General features: G+C 40.5%; 1 pseudogene; it reads left to right on the top strand.

Annotated features, from left to right (window-relative positions):
* Nucleotides 1-27,874, top strand: part of LOC115654518 — a 32,235-nt pseudogene that overhangs the window by 4,122 nt on the left and 239 nt on the right.

Here is a 27,874-nt window from a genome sequence, read left to right as displayed (position 1 = left end):
GCTGGCTGTTGCCAAGGAACCAGTATTTCAGGATGGTTATTTTAAAAGTAAATAAAAATAAACTTTTTTTCCTGCTAGTCAGCACCATCCTCCTACTATCTATCACTAATTCTGCTTATAGGAGTTGATTTCTGTGGTAGCTGCAGCAAAGGGAACTGAATTCACCGCTGCATGCAATATATTGACTTTGTATAGAAAGGGGTTCTCAAACTGGGGGTTGGGACCCCTCAGGGGATCATAAGGTTATTACATGGGGAGTTGCGAGCTGTCAGCCTCCACCCTTAAACCCGCTTTGCCTCCAGCATTTGTAATGGTGTTAAATATGTTAAAAAAGTGTTTTTAATTTATAAGGGGTTCGTACTCACAGGCTTGCTATGTGAAAGGGGTCACCAGTACAAAAATTTGAGAACCATTGGCGTAGAGGATAAATATATATAAGTCACCTTACTAGTATTATTTTTCATGCTATGTCCAGAAAGACATGGCTATGTAATTTTATTAATAATGATGATATTTAGCTTTACAAAATGCTCTATATTTTCAAAGTGATTTACAAACATTAATGAATCCTCCCAATGTATTTATCAGTGCCTGCATAGAAAAATATATAAAATCAGAGAAAAGCATCAAGTTTTCAGGATTGTTGTTTTGTTTTTTTTTGGAGGGCAGGGGGACCGAACCTGGAGTTTCTATGTTGATTAAAACATTTTTGATGGGCACATCTACACTCAGGCGCTTGAATACTTGTGTAATAATCCCTTCCTAATTGAAAAGAGATCACTTAATCTTCACCTTCACACTGAACACCACATCTGCAATGAATTATTAAACCATAACTTACAACTCATCGTAGCTTTTATTGGTTAATTGGAGTTTAAGGTTTGGTGTATTGTTTCTTAACAATAAAGTATCTTTCAACCTAAACAAAAACATGGAATGAGTTAAGAGGAAAAGTTTAGCTTTTATGGTGTATCCAGCCAAGTTGCTAAACTAGCCTCAAAAAGTCACAACTTAGATGCCATTGGAGCATCTTCAAGGAGACATTTTGTCAACACTGTCACCCTGACTTTGCTTTGTGTTTTGAGCTTTAGGAGTATAACTTCATACATACACACATGCAACGCTTGTGTAATTTCCTGCACACTAAAGTGAAAATATAGTATTGTACACCTAAATTCTCTTGCTCTTGTGAGCACTTTTACTGTAAGCAGAGATAGAGCAGGCTGAATATAGTGGTTCAAAATTTATGGCCAGACATAAAATTTGTAACTGGATTTGTATTATAAACTAGTCCAATATTTTAGCTCAAAAGAAAGTACTTTAAGAAAGTAGGAGTGAAATTAGGATTTAGATGAATACAGGTTGAAAGAGCCATTCTGTGATGGTTGTGATGTCACGCAGTGGGACATAGAAACCAGGACATGCAGATCAGATCTCTCAGGATTTTAAGAATGTAATAATTGTCAGGGTTTTTTCTTTTTAAACACTCAGCACTAAAGACATTTTAAAACAATATCTATATACTCTCTTAAAAATATCTTGCAAGCAGACTTTTTGTGGAAGTGGAAGGAGATTGCTTGATTAGAAGAATCCCCTCTCAAAAACCTTTGCAATTCACCTTTAACTTTTGGACTTTTATGCATTTAAATTCTTAACTTTAATGTGCCATTAACATAGCTTTTTAGTATTTCATTATTTTAGTTCCCTTCACAGAGTTTGACACTCGATAGGGTGACCATATGTCCCATTTTAGCCAGGACAGTTCCTTTTTTAAGTCCTATCTCAGTTGTCCTGACTTTTTTGACAAATGCTTACTTTTGCCAAAAAAGTGGAGCACACACCTCTAGCAGGGTGCAGAGGAACATGCCGGGGGGGGGACCCTGACTCCAGGCCCACGTGGAGGGGCGGGCAGGGTTTGGGCAAGTGGCAATGTCAGGCCTGTGCACAGGAGGAGGGAAGAGGGGCAGGGAACAGGCCAGCCCGACATGCAGGGAAATATGATTACCCTAACACTAGAAGAAAAAAAAACCTCAAATAAATTTAAAATTTCTCTGCATTTTTCAATATAATAGTTTTAAATAGGAAGGAAGCATTTTTATATATATTATTCATGACATTTTTACTATTTTAAATTCAATCTGGACTAAGATCATAATAGTAATTTCCAAAGTGACTCAGATAGTGAACCTGCTAATTTCATCCTTACTAATAGGTAAAGTCTAAGTGACTGTCTCATAATTTTTCAGTATTGCTATTTCAGTAGCATGTTGATATATTGTAATGGAGATTAGAGTAACTACTTTTACCCAGACATTGGTTCAGATATGATTAAATGTCAGGCTGGAAAAATGTGCTTAGAAATTACATGAAAGAAAAGTACATTAAAAAAGCACAACTGTTCCTGGACTAGAGGAAAACAAATGTCCTCAAACACTATGCTTATCAGTGTTTACAGTGCTAACATCTCTCATAATTCCATTTTCTTTTCTCCTTTAATCAATATCATCCACATGAAAAGTATATGTCACTTTTTATAATTAAAATCCATTTAAAAATAATCAATTGATACAAAATTAGCAAACTGTGTTTGTTCTAATACTCATGAAAAAGGTCTCTTCCAACTAGAGGACATTTTAAAAAGCCTACCAGATTATCTGACATGAGGGATCTAATTTAAATTCTGATCTTGGAGAATTAGTCCCTGTTTCTCTAAATCCCAGCCACAAAGATATAATTCAAGCTAAATGAAGATACAGAAAAAAAACACTGCAAAAATTACAGAAGAAAAGTGCTATTAACTATGAGCTTTGGAGAGTTTTTCATTTGGATTCATCCTGTAACCTTTGCAATTGATATTAGTGTAGAGAGAAGAAATGTTAGTAAAGTAAGTGAAATCAAGATGACAATAATGAAGCACATCTGGAGTGTGTGATACTAAAACTGTTAGGGGTTTGATGCAAATATGTTCTTAGAGCCTCCACATTTTTTCAACTCTTTCGTAAGAAGTTCCTTAAAAGTTAATTTATACAAAATAGGAAGGTTTATTGTACTGAACATATTTTCATTATGCAGAAGTCAAATTACATAACATGTTCTCAACTTTTAACCCGTGAAAAATAAAGCTATTTTATAAATATCTTATCTGAAAATATAGATTACCTTAATTCATTGAGCCAAATTTTCCAAAGGAAACTCAGATCAGACTAAGTTTTCATGATCAGAATTGCAATGCATTTTTGTGCATTACAAAACCTCTTGCATGCTTTTTCATTTTGGTCTGACATTGTCTTCTTAATTTCCCCTCCCGTGTTATAATTGCCCCTTCAGCAACTATAAGAATAAAATATGCAAAACTGCCAAACTGTTTCAGGAAGCTGATTATGGGGGTGATAAGAGAGTGTAATTAGTACTGTTCTCCATTACTCCAAAGGTCAAATGAAATGTGACCTCAACTCATTCCGCATCTCTGAAATATGACTGATCCCCCATGAGCCTAGGCAGAGGTTACTCTTAAGTCTGAATCTCCCCACATGCTGCATCATCAGATCGTATAACCATCTTCAGATATAAATCCAATCGATATTTGAAAACACTGCAGCCCATTTGAAATGATCTATATCTGGGGTTAGTCCACTTTTTAAGTGCCTTGTGCAACCTATCCTCCTCCCTCCTGTTTGGGAAGCACTGGTTCACCAGCAACCTTTGGTTTCCTTGTTTTTTGAGTTTGCAGAGAATGGATGTGCAAGTAATGCTCTGGGGGATGAATGGGTGGTAACTAACTACATGATTCACAAAGCTGCATTACTAAAGACCTTGAACCTAGATGCCAAGCTGTCTTGCTATAGAGTAATGAAATTATAAATGAATATTGGGTTCCCCAAAAATAAAGTTAGGATTTCTCAAACTCTTTCTGAAATATCCCTTTTTGAAACCTGTACAGAGCATTTCACTTAGTTCAGTCAAAACCTTGGGAACTGGAGCTGTATAAAATGTTCATCACAACAACTGGAATCACACAAAACTCACCTGGTTTTAGATTGTTACAAACTCATAACTCAGCACAAGGTCATTAAAAGGTTTGTTATCTTTTCTTAGCATGTCTAGACAGTTTTTAAATGAAACTGGGCTGATTTATGATCTGCCACTGAATTCATGCTAGGCTTACAGCTTTGAATGAGTTTCATTTTTGTTTGAACCTGAAACCCAAAGTGAAATTCAGGAGTTGCAGACTTACAGATTTGAATTTTTGGGAATTCATATTTTTAATTCGTGTGAGTTTACAGTTCTGTTCGGAACTAAATAATCTCTCTTGAAAACACTATTCCTACCTTAAAGTCTGTCACTCTAGATCATTTTAAAGTTTTATAATTCACTCACCAACAATTCAAATTAACATGTAATCAGTACTGGCAAAATTCAGAGGGTCTATGCAAGGTCACGTGCACCAAGTGAATCCCTCAAGCCGTTGACTTGTGACTTGCGACTTGCATAGGACTTAACTGGTATATAGAGGCTTGTGTGTGCCTCGTGAATTGAAGCAAATTTCATCTTACAGGTTGCAAGGAATCCTGTGGCACCTTATAGACTAACAGACGTTTTGGAGCATGAGCTTTCGTGGGTGAATACCCACTTCGTCAGATGCATGTCGGGTATTCACCCACGAAAGCTCATGCTCCAAAACCTCTGTTAGTCTATAAGGTGCCACAGGATTCTTTGCTGCTTTTACAGATCCAGACTAACATGGCTACCCCTCTGATATCTTACTGGTTAAAATTCTGACTGAAGTCAAAGGACTATAGGAAGGGCCATGCAAAATATGACTCAAGTTACTCAATTCAGATTGTAATATGTCCTACCATATGCTATCAAAGCTGTTGGATAGCCCTGTCTGGTCAGACAGGAAGCCCAATCAGCTTCTTATTTGATCAAAGGGAAGGGAACAGACTTTTTTTTTTTTAAGGTACTATATCCATTTTTTCCCCTGTGTACACACATGTGCTGCACTGATTGTTATCAGTGAGAAAAAGACCTAGAGTTGCAATGGAGCAGAACATTATCTAACGATATAGAGATTCTATCATTGGAAAAAAGCCAGCAAGGAGGTTGGTGAGAAAACTCCCACAGTCTCTGTTGTCCCTAGGGCTTATTTCAGAACAGTTTAGCCTCCTGTCCTGACAGAGGCCTGTCTTCCCTTCCTAGGAGGTGTTTCTGTAGTGGCAAGTTGGGGGGAAACCCTGGCCCACCCTCTACTCCAGGTTCCAGACCAGGGACCCTAATGGTAGCAGCTGTTGGCAGTCAACCTTTCATTGCCAGAGTTGCTACATTTCCCTGGGCCACTTCCCCACAGCTCTCCTGCTTCTCCCTTCTTCACACATACCTTAGGGCTTCCTTATCAATGGCTTGAGGGTGTCTTCATTAACCAGCCCTTCAGCCACACTTCCTCTCCTCTGGCTCCCTAGCTACTCCCAGCCTGACTGGAGTGAGCCCTTTTATAGTATCAAAAGGGCCTTAACTAGAGTCAGGTGTTCACAGTACCTTAATGGACTCACCTGACTCTTTGCAGGTTAATTGGAGTTAGGTGTTCTCATTAGTATGGAGCAGCTCCTGCTCTGGTCAGTCAGGGAACAGAAAACTCCTAATCCAGTGGCCAGTATATCTGCCTTCTACTATTTTGTTCTACCCAACTGGCCTGGGTCTATCACAATTGAAAAATACTCCTCTGAGAATGCCTTTCCATTATATGGCATAAGGATATGTTTTGTGCTTTAGTAAGGTGCATTTCATGAGTAAACGTGGCCTAGTCTACACTACGACTTTAAGTCAAATTTAGCAGCATTACCTTGATTTAAGCCTGGACCTGTCCACATGACAAAGCCCTTTTTTTCGACTTAAAGGGCTCTTTAAATCTATTTCTTTACTCCAGCTCCAACAAGGGAATTAGCACTGAAATCGGCCTTAGTGAGTTGAATTTGGGGTAGTGTGGATGCAGTTCAATGGTATTGGCTTCTGGGAGCTATCGCAGAGTGCTCCATTGTGACCGCTATGGACAGATGCACTGGCCAGGTAGGCAGGAAAAGTCCTGCGAACTTTTGAATTTCATTTCCTGTTTGGCCAGCGTGTTTGCAGAGCTCATGCAGAGCTCATCAGCATGATGTGCACATTGCCGGGGCACATTGCTTGGCCCGTACTTTGTGAGAAGTCTATGACCATGTCCCTCTCGTCACCACGCTGCCGTTGCCGCCTCGCCTTGTTTTGCGAAAAACAATTGTCTGCCATTGCTCTGACGGAGGGAGGGGCGACTGACGACATGGCTTACAGGGAATTAAAATCAACAAAAGGGGTGGCTTTGCATCAAGGAGAAACACAAACAACTGTCACACAGAAGGGTTTTGTGGCCTGCCTTGTGCAGGAGGTCAGACTAGATGATCATATTGGTCCCTTCTGACCTATGAGTTTATGAGTCTATGAGAATGGCCCCCTCAAGGATTGAACTCAAAACCCTGGGTTTAGCAGGCCATAGATTTCACTAAACAAATTGAGTCACTTTCTTGTTTTGATCCATCTATCTTTTGCATCTTAGGCTGGCAGCAGACAGTGCAGTATGACTGCTAGCCATCATCATCTCCTGGGTGCTCAGCAGAAGATGGGAATGACCTGGCTGAGTCACTTCCATGTCTGCCAAGGCGCCCCTGACCAACCTCACCAAGGTTGGCTAAAAGAGCACCCAGGAACATGATGACGATAGCTACCAACTGCAATGTACCATTTGCTGCCAAAAGGCAATGAGCTGCTGCTGTGTAGCAATGCAGTCCCACATCTGCCAGCACCCAGGAAACGTACAGCGACGGTGAGCTGAGCGGGCTCCATGCTTGCTGTGGTATGGCATCTGCACAGGTAACCCAGGAAAAAAGGCGCGAAATGATTGTCTGTCATTGCTTTCACGGAGGGAGGGAGGGAGGGAGAGGGGGGCCTGATGACATGTACCCAGAACCACCTGCGACACTGTTTTTGCCCCATCAAGCATTGGGATATCACCCCAGAATCCCAATGGGCAGCGGAGACTGCGGGAACTGTGGTATAGCTACCCACAGTGCAAAGCTCTGGAAGTTGACGCTAGCCTCAGTACTGTGGACGCAGTCCACTGGCTTAATGCACTTAGAGCAGAGGTAGATAACACATGGCATGTGTGCCGAAGATGGCATGTGAGCTGATTTTCAGTGGCTCTCACACTGCCCGGGTCCTGGCCACCAGTCTGGGGGGGATCTGCATTTTAATTTAATTTTAAATGAAGCTTCTTAAACATTTTAAAAGCCTTATTTACTTTACATACAAAAATAGTTTAGTTATATATTATAGACGTATAGAAAGAGACCTTCTAAAAATGTTAAAATATATTACGGGCATGCATAACCTTAAATTAGAGTGAATAAATGAAGATTCGGCACATCACTTCTGAAAGGTTGCCAATTCCTGCTTGGAGCATTTTGTGTGAGGACACACACAATCGACTGTATAAAAACGATTTCTAAAAAACCAACTTCTATAAATTAGACCTAATTTTGTAGTGTAGATATACCCTCAGATTTATTTTAGCAGAGGATACAGAAATAACTACGGAAAATAAATTGTTTGAGACATTGTCAAGTCTCATCAAAGTGCTTGCAAGTCTCATTTTAAGACAAATGAGACAATAGTGTGTTAAGGAAAAGAATCTATAGCAAAGTATTTTATGAAAAAACAACCAAACAAAATTTTAGTGGAAACCCGTCTGGTGTTTGCAGAGTCTTCATTTATTGAATACTTATGTCTCTCTTTCACTTCAAAGATATGCAGTCCTAGAATCAGGCTGCATTATAAGAGAGTCTGCCCTATCAATAGTAGCCAGGAAGATATGTGCAAGCAAATTCTGGGCACGTCTTCATCAGGTAGAATAACTGACACAAAATTAAATAATAAAATTAATATATACAGTACTACAAAAAGCAAGAAAATTTTCTGAAATCTCTTCCAGGCAAACTCTTCTGCCTCTACCCTGGATAATTTACATACAAGGAAATTAAACCAGGCCTGTCAGACAGAATATAGGACTCAAATCTAACTAGCATGGTTCTTTTTCTGAAGAGAATGGATTTAGCAAGCTTAGGCCACCGGCTTCATAAAGAGGCCAGATAATACCTTACATAACAGTTTTCTTTAGGTGTCTTATTACATAGGCTATTATATTTTCCTTAAGATTAATTTTATTTTTCACTGTTATTCACAATGCTGATTTTAACAAATAGGAGTTCCCTATCTCTGCTACTGAAGATATAATTTTATGGAGCAATTTGCCTTTATAACAAACATTTTCATTTATAAATAGTTGTCGTTGGTGAATTGCATACTCCAAGAAAGAGAAAAAAATCTCAGCAAAAGACAATGAATGACATAATGAACTCAAAATCAATATTCAAAAACATCCTATCTGAGATTCTTCAGTATTTGTACTACAGTAGGGCTGAGAGTCCCAACAAAGCTTGGGGCTCCCTTGTGCTAGGCACTGCACAAACATAGCAAGAGTCACTCCTTAACCCCAAGAGTTTACAGTTTAAATAGACAAATATGATTAATTAATGGGTACGTTTTCAGGTGATCAGTTTTGTCCTTAGCTCTGTGATGCATGAGAGGACATTGCTTAGTACGACCTTCAATTCAAGTCAATCATTTATTTAAGGAAAATACTGTATAAAAAAATGACAAGGTTAAAAATGCTCTCAAACCCATTCTCCAGTATTGAACAAAAGACTCCTGTTTCTTTTCTTTCCCTCAGTATTCCTGTCTTATATAGAATGACTCTCCTGTTTTGAGAGTAGTAATAAATTCATAGACTCATAGACTTTAAGGTCAGAAGGGACCATTATTATCATCTAGTCTGACCTCCTGCAGAAAGCAGGCCACAGAATCCTACCCATCCACTTCTATAACAAACCCCTAACCTATGTCTGAGTTATTGAAGTCTTCAAATTGTGGTTTGAAGACCTCAAGCTGCAGAGAATCCTCCAGCAAGTGACCCATGTCCGACGCTGCAGAGGAAGGCGAAAAACCTCCAGAGCCTCTGCCAGTCTGCCCCGGAAGAAAATGCTTTCCCGACCCCAAATATGGCGATCAGTTAAACTCTGAGCATGTGGGCAAGACTCACTGGCCAGCACCCAGGAAAGAATTCTCTGCAGTAACTCAGATCCCATCCCATATAACATCCCATCACAGATCACTGGGCATACTTACCTGCTGATAATCAAAGATCAATTGCCAAAATTAATTGCTAAAATTAGGCGATCCCATCATACCATCCCTTCCATAAACTTATCAAGCTTAGTCTTAAAGCCAGATATGTCTTTTGCCCCCACTACTCCCCTTGAAAGGCTGTTCCAGAACTTCATTCCTCTAATGGTTAGAAACCTTCATCTAATTTCGAGTCTAAACTTCCTAGTGTCCAGTTTATACCCATTTGTTCTTGTTTCCACATTGGTACTAAGCTTAAATAATTCCTCTCCCTCCCTAATATTAATCCCTCTGATGTATTTATAAAGAGCAAGCATATCCCCCCTCAACATTCTTTTGGTTAGGCTAAACAAGCCAAGCTCTTTAAGTCTCCTTTCATAGGACAGGTTTTCCATTCCTCGGATCATCCTAGTAGCCCATCTCTGAACCTGTTCCAGTTTGAATTCATCCTTCTTAAACATGGGAGACCAGAACTGCACACAGTATTCCAGATGAGGTCTCACCAGTGCCCTTTATATCGGTACTAACACCTCCTTATCTTTGCTGGAAATACCTCACCTGATGCATTCTAAAACTGCATTAGTTTTTTTAATGGCCATATCACATTGGCGGCTCATAGTCATCCTGTGATCAACCAATACTCCAAGGTCCTTCTCCTCCTCTGTTACTTCCAACTGATGTGTCCCCATTTTATAACTAAAATTCTTATTATTAATCCCTAAATGCATGACCTTGCACTTTTCACTATTAAATTTCATCCTATTACTATTACTCCAGTTTACAAGGTCATCCAGATCTTCCTGTAGGATATCCCGGACCTTCTCTGTGTTAGCAATACCTCCCAGCTTTGTGTCATCCGCAAACTTCATTAGCACATTCCCACTTTTTGTGCCAAGGTCAGTAATAAAAAGGTTAAATAAGATTGGTCCCAAAACTGATCCTTGAGGAACTCCACTAGTAACCTCCTTCCAGCCTGACAGTTCACCCTTCAGTACAACCTGTTGTTGTCTCCCCTTTAACCAGTTCCTTATCCACCTTTCAATTTTCATATTGATCTCCATCTTTTCCAATTTAACTAATAATTCCCCATGTGGAACTGTGTCAAATGCCTTACTGAAATTGAGGTAAATTAGATCTACTGCATTTCCTTTGTCTAAATAATCTGTTACCTTCTCAAAGAAGGAGATCAGGTTGGTTTGGCACGATCTACCTTTTGTAAAACCATGTTGTAATTTGTCCCAATTACCATTGACCTCAATGTCCTTAACTACTTTCTCCTTCAAAATTTTTTCCAAGACCTTACATACTACAGATGTCAAACTAACAGGCCTATAGTTACTCGGATCACTTTTTTCCCCCTTCTTAAAAATAGGAAACAGGTTAGCAATTCTCCAGTCTTACGGTACAACCCCTGAGTTTACCGATTCATTAAAAATTCTTGCTAATGGGCTTGCAATTTCATGTGCCAGTTCCTTTAATATTCTTGGGTGAAGATTATCTGGGCCCTCTGATTTTGTCCCATTAAGCTGTTCAAGTTTGGCTTCTACCTCAGATGTGGTAATATCCACCTCCATATCTTCATTCCCATTTGTCATCCTTCCATTATCCCTAAGCTCCTCATTAGCCTTATTAAAGACTGAGGCAAAGAATTTATTTAGATATTGGGCCATGCCTAGGTTATCCTTAACCTCCATTCCATCCTCAGTGTTTAGCGGTCCCACTTCTTCTTTCTTTGTTTTCTTCTTATTTATATGGCTATAGAACCTTTTACTATTGGTTTTAATTCCCTTTGCAAGGTCCAACTCTACATGGCTTTTAGCCTTTCTCACTTTATCCCTACATGTTCTGACCTCACTAAGGTAGCTTTCCTTGCTAATCCCGCCAATATTCCACTCCTTGTAGGCTTTCTGCCGTTTCTTAATCACCACTCTGAGATGCTTACTCATCCAGCTTGGTCTGCAACTCCTGCCTATGGTTTTTTCCCCTTTCTTGGGATGCAGGCTTCTGACAGTTTCTGCAGCTTCGACTTAAAGTAATTCCAGGCCTCCTCCGCCTTTAGATCCACAAGTTCTTCAGTCCAATCCACTTCCCTAACTAATTTCCTTAATTTTTTAAAGTTAGCCCTCTTGAAGTCAAAAACCCTAGTCCTAGATCTATTTTTGTTTATCCTTCCATCTAGTTTGAACTGAATTAGCTCATGATCACTCGAACCAAGGTTGTCCCCTACAACCATTTCATCCATGAGGTCCTCACTACTCACCAAAACCATATCTAAAATGGCATCCCCTCTTGTTGGTTCTTCAACTACTTGGTGAAGAAATCCATCAGCTATCACATCCAGAAAAATCTGAGCCCTATTATTGTTACTAGCACTCGTCCTCCAGTCTATATCTGGGAAGTTAAAGTCTCCCATGATCACACAATTCCCATTAGTGTTTACTCCATTAAAAATATTAAAGCGGTCTCTATCCATATCCAAATCAGATCCTGGCGGTCAGTAGCACACCCCAAGCACTATCTCAGGGGAGGCTCTAGTAGCTTTCTTTCCCAGTGTGATTTTTGCCCAGACAGACTCGGTCTTATCTATTCCATCACTTCTTATTTCTTTACAGTTAACCTCATCATTGATATACAATGCTGCTCCACCACCTTTGTCTTTATTTCTGTCTTTCCTAAACAGCACATAACCTTCAATACCTGTACTCCAGTCATGACTACTGTTCCACTATGTTTCTGTTATCCCTATAATATCCGGTTTCACTTCCTGCACCAGTAGCTCTAGTTCCTCCATTTTGTTACCTAGGCTCCTCGCATTAGTGTACAGACATCTTAATTTTTGCCGTTTGGCTTTACTGACATTCTTTACCCAGTTAAGCATAGACATTCTACCACTAGCATCACCTATTAGACTGGTATCTACACTACCCTTCCTCCTTATGTCAATTCTTCTGTCCACGGCTGTATCCTCTCTTACTTTGTTTTCTTCCCTCTCAAAATTAAATTCTGGCGTGGAGATTACCTGGCCATCTCCCAACCATCTCCCCCAAATTCCTAGTTTAAAGCTCTCTTAATCAGTTGGGCGAGCCTCCATCCTAGAAGTCTATTTCCCTCCTTATTCAGGTGAAGTCCATCCCGAGAGAACAGTCTTCTGTCCATAAATGCTTCCCAGTGGCCGTATATCCCAAAGCCTTCCTTATAGCACCACTGCCTGAGCCCTCTGTTGATCGCCATAATCTTGTCACACCTTTGTTGCCCTTCTCTAGGAACCGGCAGAATCCCACTGAAGATCACGTGACCCTCGATTTCCTTAAGTGTCTTCTCCAGTCTGGCATAGTCTCTCTTGATATGTTCCAGCGAGAATCTAGCTGTATCATTCATTCCCACATGAAGGACAATCAACGGATTCTTCCCCGCTCCCATTAGGATCCTTTTCTGCCTCAGGTCCACATCCCATATCTTAGCATTTGGCAGACAGCACATCCTTCTGTTCTCTGGATCAGCTCTAGTTACAGGCCTGTCTATTCTTCACCATAATATCAATAAAAAAGACAAGAGAAATAAAGCGAACAGCATCTGCCTGCACCAGTAGAGCTGCTACTTTCAACCTTTATTTAGTTCACCTCTTCTGGAGTTATATCTTTCTTGTACCTGCTAGGGTAATACAGAAGGAATTCTGTCTCTTTCATTTTAAAGAGAAGCAAGTCAGCTGCAAAGGAAAGAGCGTGGTAACAGTGCAGTGCTAACATTATTATATTTTCATGCCTGTCCTCTCATCATTTTCACAGCTAATCATTTTAGAAATATAGGACCATACCCTCAAAATATTTAAATGGACTCCCATTGGTTCCCCTTTCAATGACTGGGGCCTCCTCAGGTATTTTCTTCAAATGGACAAGATCAGTCCCTAGATGAGAGGGGTTTTTGCTATAGGCACAAGTTTTTAATGCCAACCCATGCTATCCTGAGGTACCCAATATCTTCCCAGATACCAGAACAAATGGTCAACTCTCACTAGAACTGGACTGAGGTGAGGTGGTGTTTGGATTTTGACCCACATAAGGTTCAAAGCAGGATCTGCAGTTCAAGTTCGAAGCTGACAGCACTGCAATTTCATCAGTTATTCTCAGGGGACTTTAGCAAATGGTGAAGATCTCAGCTAATTTCATGAGATTTTGCTAACTCACTACTGTAACATAATCTCTTGAAGGGAAGTCCTCACTGTGGGATGATCAGCCTCATCCATCAGAAGGCAAGTCACTCAAACTGCTCTACAATGTGCTTTTAGGTTGTCTCTGTAAGTAATTCTTCTGTACTTTGCAGTGAACAAGGTAGTCCTTGACCACAAGTAATGTGCTGCTGCTGTTTTCCCTGTTAGTTATATTGGAGTTTTTACTCTCTTAATGGAGAGTAACTTGACCTCCATTGTGTTTTTAGAGTTAGAAAATAAATAAGCCATTTACTTTATTATACAGATTTTAGTTTATTCCACTAACAGCTGGCTTCCTTCATCCCCGAATTCCCAAACAGTCTGAACTCCTTAGTGCTCGTTCTGGGCCTGATCAAAAGCCCATTCAAACCAATAGTATCCTTTTGACAGCAACGGGCCTCCTGTACTATCTACTTCTGTGCTAATTTCTAAGCAAAAAGGGAAAAGATTTTGTCCCTTGTATACATTCAATTGCAATTCACTGGCCACACCTCTGCTCAGTGCTTATCCCATATAACAGTGTGTGACAGTTTCTCTGTCACACCCCTCTTCCAGAGCCCACTATCTGTCCCAATAAAGTGCAGAGAGGCTTTCAATGATGCAACACCCGTGGCTTTATTTATACATACACAGTTCTCCCACTACCAGTGTTGCGCTATATACAACGCCTATAGGGTTGGTTCCCTCTTTTCCTACAGGCAGCCCACAGGTAGGAGTCTACCCTTACCCTGTCTGGCTTTTCTTGTGGCTCCCAGCCCTTATGACTGCTGGCTTGTCAGGCCCGCAGGTGGAGTCAATCCCCAAGCCAGGCATCAGGTCTGTTTCACCAGTCCCAATCTATTTCCCTTGATTGGAGCTGGCTGAGCAGGGGTAATTAGGTGCTTTTGCATCAGCACCCTGTGACACAGTGGTTAATTCCCACTGTTGGGTGCTATTATGGGGAACAGAAAGAATTTGTCTGCTGAGAGTGGATTAGGTCTCCTGCATACAATAGCATCCCATTTCCCCCCTGCTAGATACCTGCCTGACAGAAGCAAGGCACATGGGTCAGCTAGGGGCTCAGACAGGAGGAACTAGCACATTAACAGCAACGTGAAAAAGTAGGGCCAGTTTGGTGATAGATGAGAAGCATAAAGCTCCTGGGCTCTTGAGGGGAATCTTCTGACACACAATCCAGAATACCTTGTTTGACAGAAGTAGTCACTGAGTATACTTAGCTTCCATCCCTCAGTTTAGGCACATTCTAGTAAAAAGAAAATTCTAGGATAAATAAATGCTTTGTACGAATGCAAAAGAAGCTATGCTTGTGCAGTAGCTGGAATTAGTAGAGTTATATTAGGGAAAATGCTCAGTACTGCTAGACCTAGTATAAAAGTAGCATTATAGAAATGGAGAGGGGTTCAAGGATGAACAAAATACTAGAGGGATTTTAAGATCTTCTGTTTAGGAACTGAGTGAAAAATTTGGTCTATGTTTATGGAAAGATAAAGGATGAAGAGGGAATTTTGCTAATATGTACAAAATTGTAAAGTAAACAGAGACTAGGTGGTTCAAGGCTATTTGAGACATGGTCAGATACAACATAGCTACCGCCAGCTAAGAGAACATGAGTGTGTGAACTCAGGGTAAAGAAGAGCTTGAGGCATTTTGGGGTGGGGGGGGAAGCTATGAAAAATAAGTTAGGCAAGACTGTGGAACAAATGAAAACTGAGAAGAGATTTATAGATTCCCAGGCCACTGTGAACATGTAGCGTGACCTAGTATATAATACAGGCCATAGAACTTCCCCAAAATAATTCCCAGAGCATATTTTAGAAAAGAACATTCACTCTTGATTTAAAAATTGTCAGTGATGGAGAGTCTACCACAATCCTTGGTAAATTTTTCTCTCAGTATTAAAAATTAGTTCCAAATTGAATTTGTCTACTTTCAACATCAAGCCATTTGATATTGTTGTTAGATCTTTCTCTGCTACATTAAATATTTGTTCCCTATGTAGGTACTTATAGACTGATCAAGTCACCTATTAACCTTTCCTTTGTTAAGATAAATAATTTAAGCTCTTTGAATCTTTCATTATAAAGGCAGGTTTTCTACTCCTTTAACCCAGGGGTAGGCAACCTATGGCACGGGTGCCGAAGGCGGCACACAAGCTGATTTTCAGTGGTACTCATACTGCCCAGGTCCTGACCACCAGCCCGGGGGGCTCTGCAATTTAATTTAATTTTAAATGAAGCTTCTTAAACATTTTAAAAGCCTTATTTTCTTTACATACAACAATAGTTTAGTTATCTATTATAGACTTATAGAAAGAGACCTTATAAGAATGTTAAAATGTATTACTGGCACATGAAATCTTAAAGTAGAGTAAATAAATGAAGATTCGGCACACCACTTCTGAAACGTTGCCGATCCCTGTTTAACCATATTCATGGTGTGACGGGTTGGATCACAGAAACCCCGTGGGAGCGGCCACTCGATGTGCCAAGACTACTTCTACCCCTGCTTTCCCTGCCAGCTCGGGACCACAGTATACTGTCTTGCTGAGCCAGACACTCCCGTTTTCTCCAGCAAAGACCCAGGGTCTGAATTACTTGCCCCAAAGCTGCAGGGTTACCTGAAAGCAGCTAACAGAAGTGTTCCTGTCTTTAACACTCAGATCTACCAAGGAACAGGTATTGTACATGTACTGCCGAAATTTTCAAAACCTAGGAAGAAAGAACAGGACCCAGCATTGTGCAACTTAAATAGGTACTGTCAAATCTGATCGTCTAAATAGGTATCAATTCAAACTGGTGGACTGGAACTGAGAGACCTAACTTTCATTCCCAGCTCTGATACTTATTTACTGTATAACCTCAGGTAAACCACTTAACCTATTTGTCTCAATTTTACCACCTATGAAACAGAAATAATCATACTTTTCTACTTCATAGGAAGGTTGTGATTCTCAATCATTTAAGCCACGATGCTGCAAAGACTTATACATTTTAGGTATAGGTGATATACCTGAATACCACTTTAGGTGTTTAGGTGTGTAGGTTCACTTTAGGTATGTGAGTTAGTTCAGCTGAAGTCAATAAAGTTAAGCACATGCATAAATCCTTGTAAGACAGGGGACATAGGGCTAGCTCAGCAAAAGAACTTAAACACCTGACTGCCACCTTAGGTGTAATATCTAGGCACCATTAAGATCCTTAAAACTCACACTCAGCTGCTGCCTGAAGTCCCCTAGGTGCCTAAAAATCTGCCTATGAGCATGTGCACAGCCACCTCAGTCGAGGCATCCAGGTGCCTATCTCAGGCCTAAGCCCTACTGGTATCCTCAAACAATGCATTCCTCCACCTGCAGGGCCCAATTTCGTAGGCATGCTCAGAGCATGTCTAAACCAATGCATAACAGCCACTGATTGAGGAGGTGCTGCTACTTCTCACTCCCTTCTAACTTTCAGCCAAGCGGTTAGAAGACTCACCCAAGACCTGGGAGACCCAGGTTCAGCTCCCCTCGCTGATCTGGAGAAGGGATGTGCACTTTGGTCTTCCTCTGAAAGAGTGTCCTAACTGATGGGGTATTCTGGGGAGCAGGCTTTCTCAGTCTCTCTTGAAACAGTTCCATTGCGTATAAATAAAATAAATATGCCTTGGCACAGAGGCATTAGAATGCCTGCCCTAACCACTGGGCTATAGAATCACTCTCATTCTATTTTTTTTTGCCTAATGAGCATTTATGTATTTATAAACAGTAGAACAGCTTCAATAGGAGAGATTGAACAAGACCTGCCCTATTAAACCCCACAGAGGTTTAATAGGGCAGGTCTTGTTCAAGCAGAGAGAGAACTAGAACCCAGGTCTCTCAGATCCTGGAGGAATGCCAAACCACTGGACTAGAAGTTATAAATGAGGAGTGGAGCACCTACTTCTCCTCCCTTTTGTGTGAGAAAAGACACAGGCGCTTAACTCCAGGAGAAGGTTTATGGCTCTGTATCCCAAGTGGAGATAGACACCTAATTGCCTTTGAGGGGAGGAGCTTAGGTCACACCTGTCTCCTCAGCTTTTCACATAGACTAGCTTAGGGAGCTCCCCATGGAGCATGCTGGCTTTTGTGGGTCCCATTCTTAGCTGCCTAACCTTCCCCATGCACTGTAAAAGGGAGACTAGGTACCTAACTAAGGAGCCTAAGTACCTTTGTGGATAACTAGCCCATAATGCTTGTGAAGCACTTTGAAATCCTCATTATTGAAATGCTAAGTATTATACATAATTACATTTTTAGGTTGAAAAGTCCACCTACTTACTTACACCTTTATTTTCCAAAACAACTGCTTCCTTGGTATTTTTCCTTTAAAAATGATCTATGACCAATTCAATATGAAGTAGCCAATGTGCACAGGCAATGGAAGAAAAATATCTGATAAGGAAACACTTTGTATTTTCAAACTTCAGGAGATTTAACAACAAGGAAACATATGTAAACAGTTACCAAATTCTCGATTTTCCTTTCAAATTTGTTTTTGTAGAAGTAGCAGTTGAGTCACAAAGCCTTGCAAGTTTGCCTTTAGGATAGCAATAGAACTAGTTGGCAGGCAGTTCTGATAGACATTTTTCTCATTGTTAAAAACTTCTTTTATAAAACAATGCAGATCCCTATTCTTTTAAAGAAAGTCTTTCAAATATAAGCATTTATGCCGCTCTTGTTTGCCTTATTTATGATGGGTTTTATTTAATAGGAACATACCATAAAGAATTCTCAAATGAACATTTGCCATTTTTACAATGGCTTTTTTATTGGCTGCATTTGTGCCTGAAAATGCAAACTAATATCTGAAAATCCCTTCCATTTTTTATTGTATTACCTGTCTAATCTGCATTTTTTAACTTGCCCTTTCTAATATAATATTTTTTTCTGTTTTTGTAACACTGCTAGCAAAATCATAAAGCCATTCCTGCTTCTAAACTTCATGGCACCTAACTCTGTGGCATAAAAATGCAAAGCACTTAAGACTATCCAGGGACTGAAATTGGCTGACAACCCAGATGCTTATAAGGATGACAGCCATATATTTTGTACCTTATAATGCAAACTGCTTTTTTGATTTATAGAAATTAGTTTTCCATGATTCCCTGGTAATTACTTTAAGTCTGAATAGCTATTCCTCTGCCCAATCGTTTTAATCTTGTGTCAGTATTTTCTGTCACTGACTCTTGTTCTCTTCCCTGTTCATCAGCTATTACTTTTCATTTCATGGCTCAGTGGTAAAACTCAAACTTTTTTTCCTTATTATATATCCAACCTATTTTCTTCTCAGATGCTTTGACTTTCTCAAGGTCCAATCTATTATCATGTTAAATCTTGTATGCCCACTAATAAATGCTTCCAATTACTATAAATCCTTAATATTGTATAGGTGGGGACATAAATTCAAATATTAAATACAAAACAGATCCGAAATACTGGTCTCTACATAAACACATAGCATCTGAGTGGAATAAAGTGGTTCATTTGCAAGAAAATGCTGTTCATGTTTTTAATTTAACTACGGGCACAACACTACGGCGAAGTTATGCATCACATTATTTCAGGGTGAGCTTTGTAAAAGGAAAAGTAAGGGGAATTAATAATCAAAGAAAACTTAAAAATAGACCTTTTTTTAACTTGTTTTCTATTTTACTAATTGATTTTCCTTGACTCATTGCAGCCAGCTCCTCTCAGAGCAGAGTCCACTGTTAGTATGGATGCACTATATGAACCATCAATGTAAAAAAATAAAACTTTTCAGTTTCCTCCTTGTGGGTCAATAGTTGGATCAAATGCAGTGCTGCAAGTGATTTCTAGTCATCTATCAGTGAAGATGTAAGTACAGACACACCTTATGTATGTGTGCATTTATTTCTCATTAAATGATTCATGGAAATTTATATGCAAATTAGGAGCAGCCCTTGGACACTTGGAAAGTTGTCAGTACAGCCACTGATGTCTTGTAGTTTCCACAATGAGGAAAGGGGACCAAATCCTGATCCTGTTGAATTCGGTGGGATTTGCCATTGACTTCAGTGGGACCAAGATTTAGTCCGATACCCGAAAGACATAAAGAGGAGAATCAAAGGCTCTCAGGTTTGAAAGATGAGGATGCTGTTGTGATGATAATGGAACAATTGTGAAATTGAATGAGCTGGAAGTCAGAAAGACATATTGGCACAGCCTGGATCTAAAATCCCCCCTCAGTCTTCTTTTCCGAAGACTAAACAGACTCAATTTTCTTAATCTTTCTTCATAGGTCAGGTTTTCTAATCTTTTTTGTTGCTGTCCACTGAATTCTCTCCAATTCTTTCTTAAAATGTGGCATCCAGAACTCTAGCTGATGTATCACCATTGCTGAGAAGAGTGGGGCAGTTAACGCCCATGTCGTACATATGAAACGCCTGTTAAAAAACACCTCAGAATATGAAGATTCTTTGCAACTGCATCACATTGTTGTCTCATATTTAATCTGTGATCCACTATAACCCCAAGTGCATTTTCTGCAATGCTGCCGCCTAGTCAGTTATTCCCCATTTTATATTAGGGCATTTGATTTTTCCCTTCCTAAGCGTAGTACTTTGCACCTGCTGTTATTGAATTTCATCTTGTTGATTTCTGACCAACTGTCCAATTTGCCAAGGTAATTTTGCACTGTAATCCTGTCCTACACAATAATTCTGACCCTTTCTGAATAGCACTGGATCCAGGACAGCCCCCTGCAGCACCCTAATAGATAACTGTTTCCAATCTGACAGTGAACCACTGATAACTATTCTTTGCACATGGTCTTTCAACCAGTTATGCACCCACCTTATAATAATTTCATCTAGACCTCATTTCCCTAGTTTGCTTATGAGAATGTCATGTAGGACTGTGTCAAAGGCCTTATTAAAATCAAGATATATCATGTCTAAAGTTTGCCCTCATCCACTAGGCCAGTAACCTTGTCAAAGAAGAAATTAGATAGGTTTGGGATGATTTGTTCTTGACAAATCCATGTTGGCTATTACTTATTATCCTATTATCCTCTGGGTGTTACAAACTGATTATTTAATCATTTGTTCCAGTATCTTTCCTGGTATTGAAGTTAGGCTGACTGGTCTATAATTCTCCAGATCCTCTTTGCTCTCCTTTTTAAAGATAGGTACTATGTTTAAATCTGCAAACATTCTCGAGAGAAAACTAAGTTTCCTGCTGCTTGGCCAGTCTCTTTTGCATATCCCTTGTAGTCAAGGCAAAGTCATTCCAAGTTAACAAATGCATTGATTGTCCTGCAGCTGCTTCCAAATAGGGTGTATGATATAGTCCCTGTCAGCAAATTGCTAATTTAATACCATTGAGGGTTAGAGTTACGGAGTTCATAAAAATCAATCAATTCTTAAGTTGTTCATAGATAGATTCCCCATATGGTCTTAGGTGCATAGAAAGAACTTTGTTCGAGCAACACCTCTAACAACAAATGAGAAATAAAATGAGTTCACCCAGCAGAAAAGAGGCAGTGGAAGGTAGCTGGTGCAGTGGAATTGTGGCAATTCCATTGCATTCAGGGAAGGTGGTTGCAGATGAAGTACATCCCAAGCCTATTTACTCATGCTTTCATAGAAGATTAGGGTTGGAAGGGACCTCAGAAGGTCATCTAGTCCAATCCCCTGCTCAAAGCAGGACCAATCCCCAGACAGACTTTTATCCCAGTTCCCTAAATGGCCCCCTCAAGGATTGAACTCTCAACCCTGGGCTTAGCAGGCCAATGCTCAAACCACTGAGCTATCCCTCCCTTTGCTCAAGAATATTGAACTTCACCCTTACTAGGGGGATTCCCAGCTTTTCATTTTCATTTACTGAATTTAAGTTCTTACTTGTCATCTTTAAGTCATGTTTACTGAGCATGTCACTTGAAGGGAGGATGGAACCACCATCTAATGTGATAAAAGTCTGAGTTATGACTTGATATTTCACTGAGAAAAAATGTGGTTGAAAAGTCTTCTTATAGCCTGTTCTCTAGTCTTGTTGCAGTTATCAGAATAGCTAGTTATTTTGGCATCACCTACTGGAAGCAAAAAACAATATCGGAGAAAGGCCTAGGGTATACATATAGACTGACTCCACTTCCCACCCAGTTAGGTAGTTTGGAAGCAGAAACCCATGAGAACAGAGTTAAGGAGAAGAGGATCACTTGAACTCTTTACATCTAGACTGGATGTGTTTCTAAGAGATACACTATCGCTCAAATAGCAGTTATGGGCTTGATGCAGGAGACACTGGGTAAGGTTCAATGGCCTGTGCCATGCAGGACGTCAGACTAGATGATCATAATGTTTCCCTTTTCATCTTAAAATCTATGAAACTATGAGAGGGATACATGATGGGAAAAGAGAAAGGTCTCTGACAAACTCCTTTACCAGTGAAATGATCATAATCTATTCCCCTCCAGGTAGAATTATCAGAACAGCTAGTGCAAATAATATCGTAAGTCAGAAGGTGACCTTCCTTGAGAGATAAATTGGAGTACCTTATGTCCAGGCATGGCTCTAGCTGTTTTGCCGCCCCAAGCACGGCAGTCAGGCAGCCTTTGGCGGCTTGCCTGCGGGAGGTCCGCCGGTCCCGTGGCTTCGGCATACCCGCCGCTGAATTGCCGCCGAATCTGTGGGACTGGCGGACCTCCTGTAGGCAAGCCACTGAAGGCTGCCTGACTGCCGCCCTTGCAGGGACCGTCAGGGTGCCCCCTTCGGCTTGCTGCCCCAGGCACACGCTTGGAGCGCTGGTGCCTGGAGCCACTGCTCCTTATGTCTAAAATCTGGCTCTGGGTTTGAAGTCTACTTAGAAGCGTTTAATGAAGGTTTAATCAACCAGGGGAGGCCATTTTGCATCTCTGATGATTTTGAGGGTGATAGTCTCCGCTATCTGCATCCTTGAAATAGAAAGACATCTTGCTGAGTATGCTTTTTCTGGCAGTGATGGGGTCCTACCCTCCTGTCAATAAATCATGTTATGAAAGGATTTTAGTGAGCCACTATTGGAGACCATACACCCTGGCAATTCTTTCTTCAGACCGTGTGAGTATTTAAGTGAAAATGCATGTGATCATTTCAGCCTTAAAATCCAATGTTAAATACACACACACACATAGACCTCCCAAATGACTGCTCATGGCAGGAACTCCACTTACTCTCTTCTAATCCCTGGGATGAGGAAAGTGCCATTCTAATCTCCATCCCCCTCATCTACCATAGTTCTGACTCTCTACCTATCCAACCAGCCCTTTGCCTCAGTCTGCTCCACTCCCCTCTCCCTTTCTTCTCATTCAGCTCCTATCCCAGCACATCACTCCTGCTACCCACAGTCTCCTGTCATATTCTCCCTCCTTTTCTCCCTCAGTTTTCTGTATCCTACATCCCTCTGTCCCTCTAGTCATCCTCCCTAGCCTACACGTATCTTGTCCCTATACATTTCTTTGTTCCCACACTGTCTCCTGCCTAGGTCACACACAATAAATAGGGGATGGCTATCCTGAAAACAATGGGAGTCAGTGACTATCTTTACTAGAAACAACCTCACTCCCACCTGCAAAGGCTATAAGGAGATGTCAGCTATCTGTGGTGAGAGCAGCCTGTGCCTTCAGTTCTGTGGAAACAATAGGGAAGGGCAGGCATTTTTGGTGAGCACAAGGAGATCATCCTCATCTTTCTTTTGACACTTGAGCAGTTATTAAAAAAACGAATACAATCACAGGGTTCACAAAAATTACTGGGAAAGTTGGCAGCTCTGTAAGAGCTTGCCCTTGGCTTTCCTCTTTGTTGGCTTCTCCCTGTATTCAATCCTCTTCTTGGAATCATCCCAGTACCTTTTGTCCACTTCCACTGAAAAGGAAGCAAGCAAAAAGAAACAGTTGGAGTCAGGCGGCTATGGGCTATGCTCCACACTTCCAGGAGAGGAGGCAAAGAATTCTGACTGGAGTCAACCTATATTATAATCCTGGGGCATTCACGAATTCTTGTCTTCTGGAAGCTGCTCTGATACTTTAAGCAAGAAGGGAAAAACAGGAGGCCATCAGCACAGTCAGTGTTTGCACTATCTTTAGGTACAAACTATTTTTAACCCCTTATTTTGTGTATAAAGCTTCTCCAGTTTCCTGCCCCTGGAGAACTAAGCATGTTTTGGAGCCAAGATCCATGCAGAATAACCTGCTGTAAATTCTACCATTCATTTGCTTGGGTAGGTCAATTTAAAAAATAATTCATAGTTCCTCAACATATCCTTTCTTTCTCTTTGCTAAAAGCTACAAACTCCTCAGGTATAAAAAGCATGCTAAGCCTGCTGTTGCTGTGCAGAAAATGTCTGTTGAATAGCTTTGGAACCTTAGGCCTAAGAAGAAAAGGGGAAATATTTGCAATATCAATTTAATTTGTGTATTTAGCTGCAAAGGATCTGGTGCCCTTCCATTCATTCCTCTTATGATAGCTTCCTTTACTCACTTTCAGATATCTGACTCCGCTTTTACATAAGGGAGTATATAACTGAACTATTGTGAGAGGATGTGAATGTTATACACTCATTTATACGTATCCATGTATGTTTAACACATTTAACATTTGTTCCCCCTTTTCTAGCTCCTGAAAATCTGATGCAGGGTTTAGAAGATCTTGATTATCTGGCTCCAAGGATAATGATGGAAATCTTTTTGAATTTGGAATAATTAGGTCAGAGTTTCCTCAGGATCTACAGCTGTCAAAGTCCATTTTAGCTTCATGTGAATTTGACTGTAATGCTCACCATTGCTGCTATGGTAACAGGAATTCCTAAATAATGTTTTAGTACGCGGCCTTTGAGCCCCCAGCCCAAGCACATCCAGGCTCATTTTAAAGTCTAATATTGTCATACAAGCCCCAGAATCTACAATTTAGCTATCGAGCGGCTCTTCAAATTGTCTACTCAAAGCGAAGATCTCTACGCCCCAGTCTGTTTTTATTCTGAGTATGCAATGAAACTCAAGTTTTGCATAAATTCCAGCGAAGTAATGAAAATCATTGAATTCTATGCTCCAAACACAGCATTGATTTCCAACTTTTTATCAGAAAAAGTTCATTTTGAGGAGAGAGATTTTGTGATCTCATTATATTCATCTGTATTTTGCAGAGACCATATTAGGGAGAAGTTCTTGTGAAAAATATGATTGGACTATTAACCAACTAGAAATTCTTTTGTCAACTTATTTCACCCTTTGGAGGACAAAATACTTTAATTTATAAATTCCATCACATCACTTTATAGAACAATTAGGCTGGTGTTCATTCCATGCCATTCTAATGGATCAACAGTGGGCCCTACTTTTGAACACATAAGATCTGGAAACAGTATTTGCATTTGAGGGCTGCTAACTCTAGAATTGGCTTTTATTGTTGGCTTGATAAAGCCTACTGTTGACCCATAACAGCATAATGGAATGCATAACTATTCTATTAAATGTTACCCTGCAGAGGGTATTGTGGGATGTATAGGCTATTTATTTTGATGTTTCTGCTGGTGTGGTTTTTAATACTCTACGTGCACTTCTGATGTTATATTTAATACTTTAAATAGATGTGAAGACTCAAGCATGTACCCATTCCATCATTATTTTTAACACCAAAAAACACTCCCCAGCCTAATAGCACAGTACCATGTTGGCTTAACTTCCCCCTGCCCGCTCACACTTTTCTAAAAGCATCTAACATCCATCCCTTGGAACAGGAGGATACTGTTGTTACCTGCTGGTGAAAAATCTTCCACCCCACAGAGGATCACTATACTCTTATCAACGTCTACAAGGCCTACAAAGGTACCAGCACAAACTCCACACGCCAATGTAAATGTGCACACCACACAAACCCCCCCCCTACCAAATTCACAGTCCATGTCCATCAAAAATCATAAATTTCAGTGTTGCAATTGTAGGGGTCCTGATCCAAAAAGGAGTTGTGGGAGCAGTCACAAGGTTATTGTAGGAAGAAGGTACTGCTGTCCTTACTTCTGCGCTGCTGCTGACGGCAGCGCTACCTTCAGAGCTGGGCAGCTGGAGAGCAGCACTGCTTGGCCGGGAGTTCAGCTCTGAAGGCAGAAGCCCTCCCAGCAGCAGTGCAGAAGTAAGGATGACACGATATGGTATTGCCACCCTTATTTCTGCCCTGCTGTATGCAGAGCTAGGCTCTGTCAGCAACCACTGCTCTCCAGCTGTTCAGCTGTAAAGGCAGTGCAGAAGGGTGGCAATACTGCAATGCCCCTAAAAGAACCTTGTGACACCTCTCCGCCCCCGCAACTCCCTTTTGGGTCAGGAACTCAATTTGAGAAACGCTGGTCTCCCTATGAAATCTGTATAGTATAGGGTAAAAGATTACAAAAAAACAGATTTCACGAGGGAAGACCAGATTTCACAGTCCGTGACATGTTTTTCATGGCCATGAATTTGGCAGGGCTATCGACTTATATCCCCCTTGAAAACATTCATTCTTCTCTGACCTCTCTGGTCTTCTTGTCAGCATGGCATTGCTTTCCAGCAAGAAATGACTCCCTCACTCACTCTGCTTCTCAAGACTACCTCTTAACCTTCCCTAATCCATGGTAGCCAGCCCCCTTTCCAAACTATGCCCATCTGCAGCCATACCACTCCCTAATCACCAAATCAACAGCCAGGACTCTGACCTCTACATTTCTTGAGCTGGATCCTTGAAGGATGGCAGAACACATGCATGTGGAGGGGAAGTGTTCAGTTATGAAAGTGTTCTATCAAGTACATGCTACTCTACCTTTACGCCTGCCACACTGGGCATTAACTACATACAATGCAAGAGTTGAGGCAGAATACATTGACAGTAGTGCAAGAAAGTTAGGATCTGGACAATGGTCTACAATTATTTCTGACAGTAGCTTTCCTAGTATGCACTAGATCCTGTCCAGCTATACAGTACTGGTAAAACAACCCCTACCACACTGAATTCATGATCTAAAAAGGCAAACAAACAAAGGACTGGATGAAAGACCCAATAGTCAACTGGTATTTATAGAAAGGGGAAAAAGTTAACTTAAAATGGCCCTTGACCTAGCCATATTACTTGGATAGTTTCATTCAAGGATTTATGATAGAATGGGTTTTCAGGAGGAGGAGAAAGGATCTCACCTTAGGAGGTTTCAGTTTGCTTTTGTTCTGATGCACAGGAGAGGAAGGACCAGACTCTATAGCCTGGTGGTTAAGTCACTGGTCTGGAGATGCAGGTTCAAAGTTCCTGATCTGCATTATTTGGAGCAAAGACTGGAACCTGGGTCTCCCACATCCCAGCCACCTAACTACCAGATGACTGTCTCTTGTAAACTCCCGCTCTCTTGTTCTGACCCAAGAATCCATCCTGGACCTTAGGAACCTTCCTGACTAAAAAGTCATCAAAACGTAAGTTTCCAAAAATTTTGGTTCTGATAAAATAACATTTTTCAACAAAAGAAACTTTATTCAGAAATATTTCTGCCAGCTCTCCTTATGGTTTTGTTTGAGAGGGGGTCCAAGCATAACCAATGCCCCTATTGGTGGTGTGAAAGTGTGAAGATGATCAGGAAAGGAGAGGACAAACTGGGTGTATAAGTACATGTAGCAGGACAAGACTGGCATGGTGAGGAGTTACTTTCACACACATTTCATAATCTGTATAGGAACATATGTGAAAGTGCTTGGAATTTTCAGCTTTCGCTGGGCCCAGTTCTATTTTGTTTATATTTACTGGTCTATGCTGTGTCTTTGCATAACACTATATGGCATATAGTATGTATACCAACCTTCTATTAAGTTTTTCACTAAAAAAAATACAGGAAATCAGACTGTACATTCCCTACATCAGAGTGTACCACACTGCATCTTCCTGTACATCTCAAAGTCTGTCATTGTACTCAATCCATTTAAAAAAGAATGTCCTTAAAATGATTAAACATGCATTTCTAAAAACAGAAAATGTACTTTAGCATTAAGACCAAAAAGCTAAAGTAGCAAGATTCCTCTATTACAATAATTTGAGAAAGTTAACCAGTTTTTCCCCCCAAAATGACACTTCCAGCAAATGCTTTTTTATATGCCTATGCAACTGAGTCATCCCATACAACTGCCAGGAAAGTTTCCCTGATTTCTCCTTCCCAGGGTTCTACAGAATGCACCCTTCTTTCTGTATTTTGTTGAGCATGCTGTGCACTCAAATACAGAAAAACTCCATAATTAATATTTAATGTGATTTGTAGCACTGGGAACTGAACCCAATCACTCCAAGTGCAGGCTGAGCATGTTAATTTGCAAGTCTGCTTCGAGCACAAACATACAGCTATATTTTGGTGGCAGTATTTCTTTTTGAACTAAACCTAATACCAATTGTTGATGC

The sequence above is a fragment of the Gopherus evgoodei genome, chromosome 7, assembly GCF_007399415.2.
Source record: "Gopherus evgoodei ecotype Sinaloan lineage chromosome 7, rGopEvg1_v1.p, whole genome shotgun sequence".
NCBI lineage: Eukaryota > Metazoa > Chordata > Testudines > Testudinidae > Gopherus > Gopherus evgoodei.
The sequence above is the reverse complement of the archived record's forward strand: the minus strand, read 5'-3'. Positions and strand labels throughout refer to the sequence as shown.